The sequence below is a fragment of the Meleagris gallopavo genome, chromosome Z (assembly GCF_000146605.3).
Source record: "Meleagris gallopavo isolate NT-WF06-2002-E0010 breed Aviagen turkey brand Nicholas breeding stock chromosome Z, Turkey_5.1, whole genome shotgun sequence".
NCBI classification, from domain to species: domain Eukaryota; kingdom Metazoa; phylum Chordata; class Aves; order Galliformes; family Phasianidae; genus Meleagris; species Meleagris gallopavo.
The window spans coordinates 41,587,630-41,593,749 of record NC_015041.2 but is presented as its reverse complement, the minus strand read 5'-3'; the positions used below and the strand labels follow the sequence as shown (position 1 = coordinate 41,593,749).

Here is a 6,120-nt window from a genome sequence, read left to right as displayed (position 1 = left end):
TTACAGGAAAACTATATGAAAAAAAGAAGAAAAAAAAAGGAAAAGCACTGAAGAAGAAAACATGCCAACATACAGAGGATCTGCTTGGTTTTGGAATTCCCTATTTCATTATAGGATATTCTTTTAAACATCACTAGTGTTTTGTCTGTTTTTACCTCAATAGCTTTACAGAGAGTGTGACATCATCTTAAATGAGTATCCTGCAGCAAATTCATACAAGAGCAATGCTGAAAAGCTAACTTCTTAAGTAAAAAACAGTCACCTCTACGTGCATCCGGCTTTCTCACTGTTCATTAATTCAGCTTTATCTACATTTACTAATGTGCAACAAATTTACTTTGTATTAGCACCGGTTACTTATGAAAGCCCTTAGGAATCCTCTGTAAGTTCAAAGAGCAGCTATCCTCATTTCAGGGAAGTTTGCAACCTGGAGATCATGTGATAGCTGATTCACAAATCATTTAAGATCCAATCAAAATTACTGGACTTCATCAGCCCAGTTGAATTTCCAAGTAGAGATTTCCAAGTTTTCTTTCTGGCCAATTATCCCCCGCAGCTTGTGCTGTGCCACGCATTACAGTAGGAATGCTCATTATTGAAAAGAACAGTGAATATTCACCACCTCTAAGGGCCTGAGTTCTGCACATTTTTGGAATTATCAGCAGGCAACAAAAACTATATACACTCAGTGATTCCTCTGTCTAAGTAATACCTCAGCACTTCCTATACCTAATGTCTGGCAGTCCCATCTGGACAAATTATCACCCGATGACTGACAGTGATGGCTACGGGGACGACAATGACTGGGAGCATATAACACCCTTTTAACATTAAATGTATTTCTCATCTACACTCATCCTTCTGTTAACACTTCTGCAGCTCCACAGTACAAAACAGATGCTATTGATGTCTTATATATGAGTATCCTGTCCTGTGTTTTCACCATGAGAAAGAATTAAAGAAGGAAAAAAAAAGAGAAAAAAAGAAAAAGTAATCAGAGTGAAGAACTGTTATTGCTTGTTTTTTTTAGACCAAGTGAATTCCCACTCAATTCCTAGTGAAGCTACTAAGCTCCTCACAAAACCAAGCCTTCTGTCCAAACTTGTTGCTAAACTTGACTCAAGTTTGTCATGTATGCATAATCATGCCTAAGCACTAATTCTTTCCAGCAAACTCACCCAGTAAATGTTAATAGGAATCACCTCTGTATTAGCTTTTGCCTACAAACCAGAATTAGGTTTTGCTGGGAAGTAATTACAAATTTGACAGTTTTTTATTATTTGCAAATAGTAATCATGTAATGCCACAGATCATTAGCATCTAGTAACTACAGACTCCACTCTCATATCCATTAAAATAACAAATGTGCACTCCAAAGAAACACAGTTAACACATCACTGGAATTACACACTGAAGCAGAAAATTGCTATCACACACACACACACCCCTAAATAAATAAATAAATAAAATCCTTTAATTCCTCCTAAGTAAACAGTGTGCTTTTATTGTATTTTTTTCCTGAAAAGGCATGCCTCCTTTCCAATATTTAGAAGTCCAAGGGGATAAATACTCTGAAATTTTGATGGCATTTGGCTGTTTTTCTGTATATTTTGTTGAAGAGTACAAACGCAAATGTCCTGCTTTCTTATATCCCCTCTCTATGCCTTCTCAGGTGCAATTTTCATAACCAAACACGATACAGAGCAAATGGAAGCTTGTCAGTTACACCAAAACATTTCTTGACTGAATTTGCACATCTTATTAGCAATGCAAATCACTGACTAATATTATGACAAGGAAAACAAAAACAGTTTTTGAAAATTTATCATGTCAGTTTACAGTCAGAAATCCAGATGCACTTCGAGTAGCAAGTGCAACAGATTCTGTGTCTCCAGGGCCATCTTTCTTCCCCTGCAAGAAGGATTGAAAGTGGGGAAAAGCACAGAAAAATGACACCAAACTTTCAAGTTAGGGGAGATTCACACTGCAGCCAGCTCTTCCTGTTTGAGCTGTGAAGTATCTGTTTTTACCAAACTAGTATCAGTTGTCTTATACGGGAGAATTCTGTTCCTATATTGGCGTTTTGGAAAAAAAAATTCACATATTGATACAAGAAAATGAATTAGCCCACACTGCAACAACTGCCACCTTTGATTAAGAAAAAGTAAAACCTATGTATTCTAATGAATTTTCCTGTGTCATATGATGTGACCAGCTAATTGGCTTCCTCAGCCCTGTGGCTGCCCTAAAGGAGGAGGTGGAGAAGCTAAGGAGGATAAAGGAATGTGAGAGGGAGATTGATTGGTGGTACCAAATCCTATCAGCCCTGAGATCTTGGCAGTCAGCTGAGGCTCCACATGGTGCACATCACCCACCCCCTGCTGCCTTGCAAACAGGTACCAGAGAGGAACCAGCAGGGAGACGGTGCTCCTTCTACAGTGAACCCTGTCTTCTCCTCCCTCCTAACAACAACAGTGAAGAATTAGGGAGTATGGCAAAAGGCCCCTGCTTGGCAATGCAGGTGCACCCTCCCAAAGATTCCCCTGCCTCCCCAGCTGCCCCTACAGAACAGGTTCAGAGCTCTGCGGGGACAGCTGGACAATGGTGGTTCTCCCCAGTTGGTGGTGCTACCAAAGTCTAACCAGACCTCACTTAGCATTAAAACATCATTAGCAAAGAAAAAACAACAGGTCATTGACATTGGTGACTCTCTGCTGAAAGGAGCAGAAGGACCAATATGTAGACCAGGCCCTCTATCCAGGGAGGTCTGTTGCCTCCCAGGAGCCTGGGCTAAAGATGTAAGGAAGAAACTTTCTTCCATAATTTGGTCCTCAGATTATTATCCTCTGTTGTTTCAGGTAGGCAGCAACAGTATAGGAAGAACTTTGCTAAAAGCCATGAAAAAGGACTTCAGAGCCTTGGGGAGATAGATCAAGAGTTCAGGAACACAAATTGTGTTCTTCTCTACCCATCCAATTATAGGGAATGATGAAAGACTATATATGATGGGCCAAGGATTAATACCTGGCTCTGAGCCTGGTATGCCCAGCAGGGGTTTGGGTTTTTTGATCTCCACTTTGCACAAAATCAGGCCTGCTGGCAACCAATAGGAATAGCTTCTCCCACCAGTGGAAAGGGGTTTTAAGACAGGAGTTGGGAAAGTTCATCGATAGAGCTTTAAACTAGGTATGAAGAGGGGTGGGGATGTAACTGGGGTCACTAGAATGGAGCCTGTATGCAGTGTCTGGTGCTTGTAGGAGAGGGATGTGCTAGTAAGATCCCACAGTCTTGTGGATTGGTGAAGGAGGAGGATGACTCGCCCTTTTGTAGGAAGAATACAAGGGTTGGTGTGAGGTTGATGGCTGTGGAAATACCTGAGTATGATCATGAGGGTACTAGGACTACTCCACTCAAAAGGAAGCCCAACTCAGGTGCTTTTACACTAATGCACACAGCATCGGTAATAAACAGAGGAGCTGCAGACCATTTTGCAGTTAGAAAGCTACAACATAGTCGCCATCACAGAAACACGGTGGAATGACTGAGCTGGAGTGCTGTGATGGATGACTGCTGACTTTTCAAAAGAGACAGGCAAGGCAGGAAAGGCGGTGGTGTAGCCCTCTACGTTAAGAGAGAATGTGAATGTATGGAAATTAATGATAGTGATGACAGGGTTGAGAGCTTGTGGGTCAGAATAAAAGCGAAGGCCAATAAGACTGATATTACCATGGGAGTCTGCTCCAGACCACCCAACCAGGATGAAGTGGTGGACAAGATACTTTACAGACAGTTGGGTGAAGTCTCACGGTCTCTCCCCCTTGTTCTTATGGGGGACTTCAACTTCCCAGGCATCTACTGGATTTATAATACAGCAGATAGGGAACGATCCGGAGGTTCCTAGAGTGTGTGGGAGATAAATTCCTGACATAGCTGGTGAAGGAGCCAACAAGGGGAAACAAAATCCTGGACCTGCTGTTCGTATCTTGTGGGGGATGTAAAGGTTGAAGGCCATCTGGGGCATAGTGATCATGAGATAGTAGATCTCTCAATCCTTTGTGAACCATGGAGGGGAGTCAGCAGAACTGTCACCTTGGACTTCTGGAAGGCAGACTTTAACCTCTTTAGGACCATGGTTGAGAGGGCCCTTGGGAGGTAGTTTTGGAGAGCATGGGAGACTAGGCCCAGGAAGGCTAGGAATACTTTCAGAAAGTAATTTTGAAGGTGCAGGAGCTGAGCATGTCCAAGTCATGGAAGACAAGCCGATGGACAAGGAGGCTGGACTGGCTGAACAGAGACCTTTGGCTGGAACTCAAGAACAAAAGAAAGTTTATGGTCTTTGGAAGAGTGGGCAAGCTACTTATGATGATTACAGGTACGTAGTGAAGCTGCACAGGGAGAAAAATAGAAAAGTCAAAGCCTAGCTAGAACTGAACTTGGCCACTAAGGTAAAGGACAACAATAAATATTTCTATCATCAGCAGCTAGAGGAGGGCAAGGGAGAATCTCCATCCCTTGCTGGATGCTGAGGGCAACTTGGTGACCAGGATCAGGCTGAGGTACTTAATGCCTTCTTTGCCTTGGTCTTTAATAGTAAGACTTGTTACTCCCTGGCCACACAGCCCTCTGCACTGGTAGACAGGGCTGGGGAACAGAATAGGCCCTGCATGATCCATGACGAGATGGTTTTGGATCTGCTCCAAAAGCTGGATTCTCATGAGCCCATGGGGCCAGATGGATTGCACCCTAGAGTGCTGAGGGAGTTGGCGGATGTGGTTACCAGGCCATTCTCCATCATTCTTTGTCAGTACTGGCTAAGTGGGGATGTCCCAGTGGATTGGAGACTGGCAGATGTGATGCCCATCTTCAAAAAGGGCTGGAAAGATGATCCTGGTAGCTACAGACCTATCTGTCTCACCTCAGTGCCTGGGAAGGTTATGAAACAGATAATCTCAGGAACCATCACAAATCAATTAAAGGTCAACCAGGGGATCAGGCCCAGTCAGCGTGGGTTTATGAATGGCAGATCCCATTTAAAAACCTGACTTCATTCTATGACAAGGTGATCCAATCAGTGGGTGAAGGTAAGACTATCGATGTAGTCTGCCTGGACTTCAGTAAAGTCTTTGAACTGTCCCCCACAGCATCCTTGTGGAGAAGCTGGCTGCTCACGGTTTGGATGGGCATATGCCAATGAAACACTGGCTGGATGGCTGGGCCCAAAGAGTTGTGGTCAGCAGCCAGTCATGAGCGGTGTCCCCCAGGGCTCAGTACTGGGGCCACTTCTATTTAACACCTTTATTAACAATCTTGATGAGGGGATTGAGTGCACTCTCAGTAAGTTTGCAGGTGACATCAAGTTGGGAGAGAGTGTTGATCTGCCTGAGGGGAGAAAGGCACTACAGAGGGACCTGGATAGACTGGATTGATGGGCCACGGTCAATTGTGTGAGTTTCAAAAGGGCCAAGTCTCGAGTCCTGCAATTTGGTCACAACAACCCTAGGCAACCCTACAGACTTGGGGAGGAGTGGCTGGAAAGCTGCATAATAGAAAGGGACCTAGGTGTACTGATGGACAGTCAGCTGAATATGAGCCAGCAGTGTGCCCAGGAGGCCAAGAAGGCCAATGGCATCCTGGGCTTGTATCAGGAATGGTATGGTGAGGAGGACTAGGGAAGTTATTCTGCATCTGTGCTCAGCATTGGTGAGGTCTCACCTTGAGTACTGTGTTCAGTTTTGGGCACCTCAGTACAGAAAGGACACTGAGGTGCTGGAGCAGGTCCAAAGAAGTGCAGCAAGGCTTGTGAAGGCCTTGGAGAATATGCCCTATGAGGAGAGACTGAAGGGGCTGTTTAGTCTGGGGAAAAGGAGGCTGAGGGGAGACCTTATTGCTCTCTTCCAGTACCTGAAAGGTGATTGCAGCAAGAACTGGGCTGATCTCACTGGTGACAGGACGAGGAGAAATGGCCTCAACTTGCACCGGGGAAGGTTTAGGTTGGATATCAGGAAAAACTTCTTTACAGAAAGGGTTGTTAAGCACTAGAACAGGCTCCCCAGGGAAGTACCTGAGTCATCATCCCTGGATGTGTTTAAAAACTGTTTGGATGTGGTGCTCAGGGACATG

At 44.3% G+C, this 6,120-nt stretch overlaps 1 protein-coding gene across 1 annotated transcript in view; it reads right to left on the bottom strand.

Annotated features, from left to right (window-relative positions):
• The window catches only part of EPB41L4A (erythrocyte membrane protein band 4.1 like 4A), a 182,298-nt gene that overhangs the window by 86,238 nt on the left and 89,940 nt on the right, over positions 1 to 6,120 (bottom strand). The gene's annotated exons all lie outside the window — the stretch shown is intronic.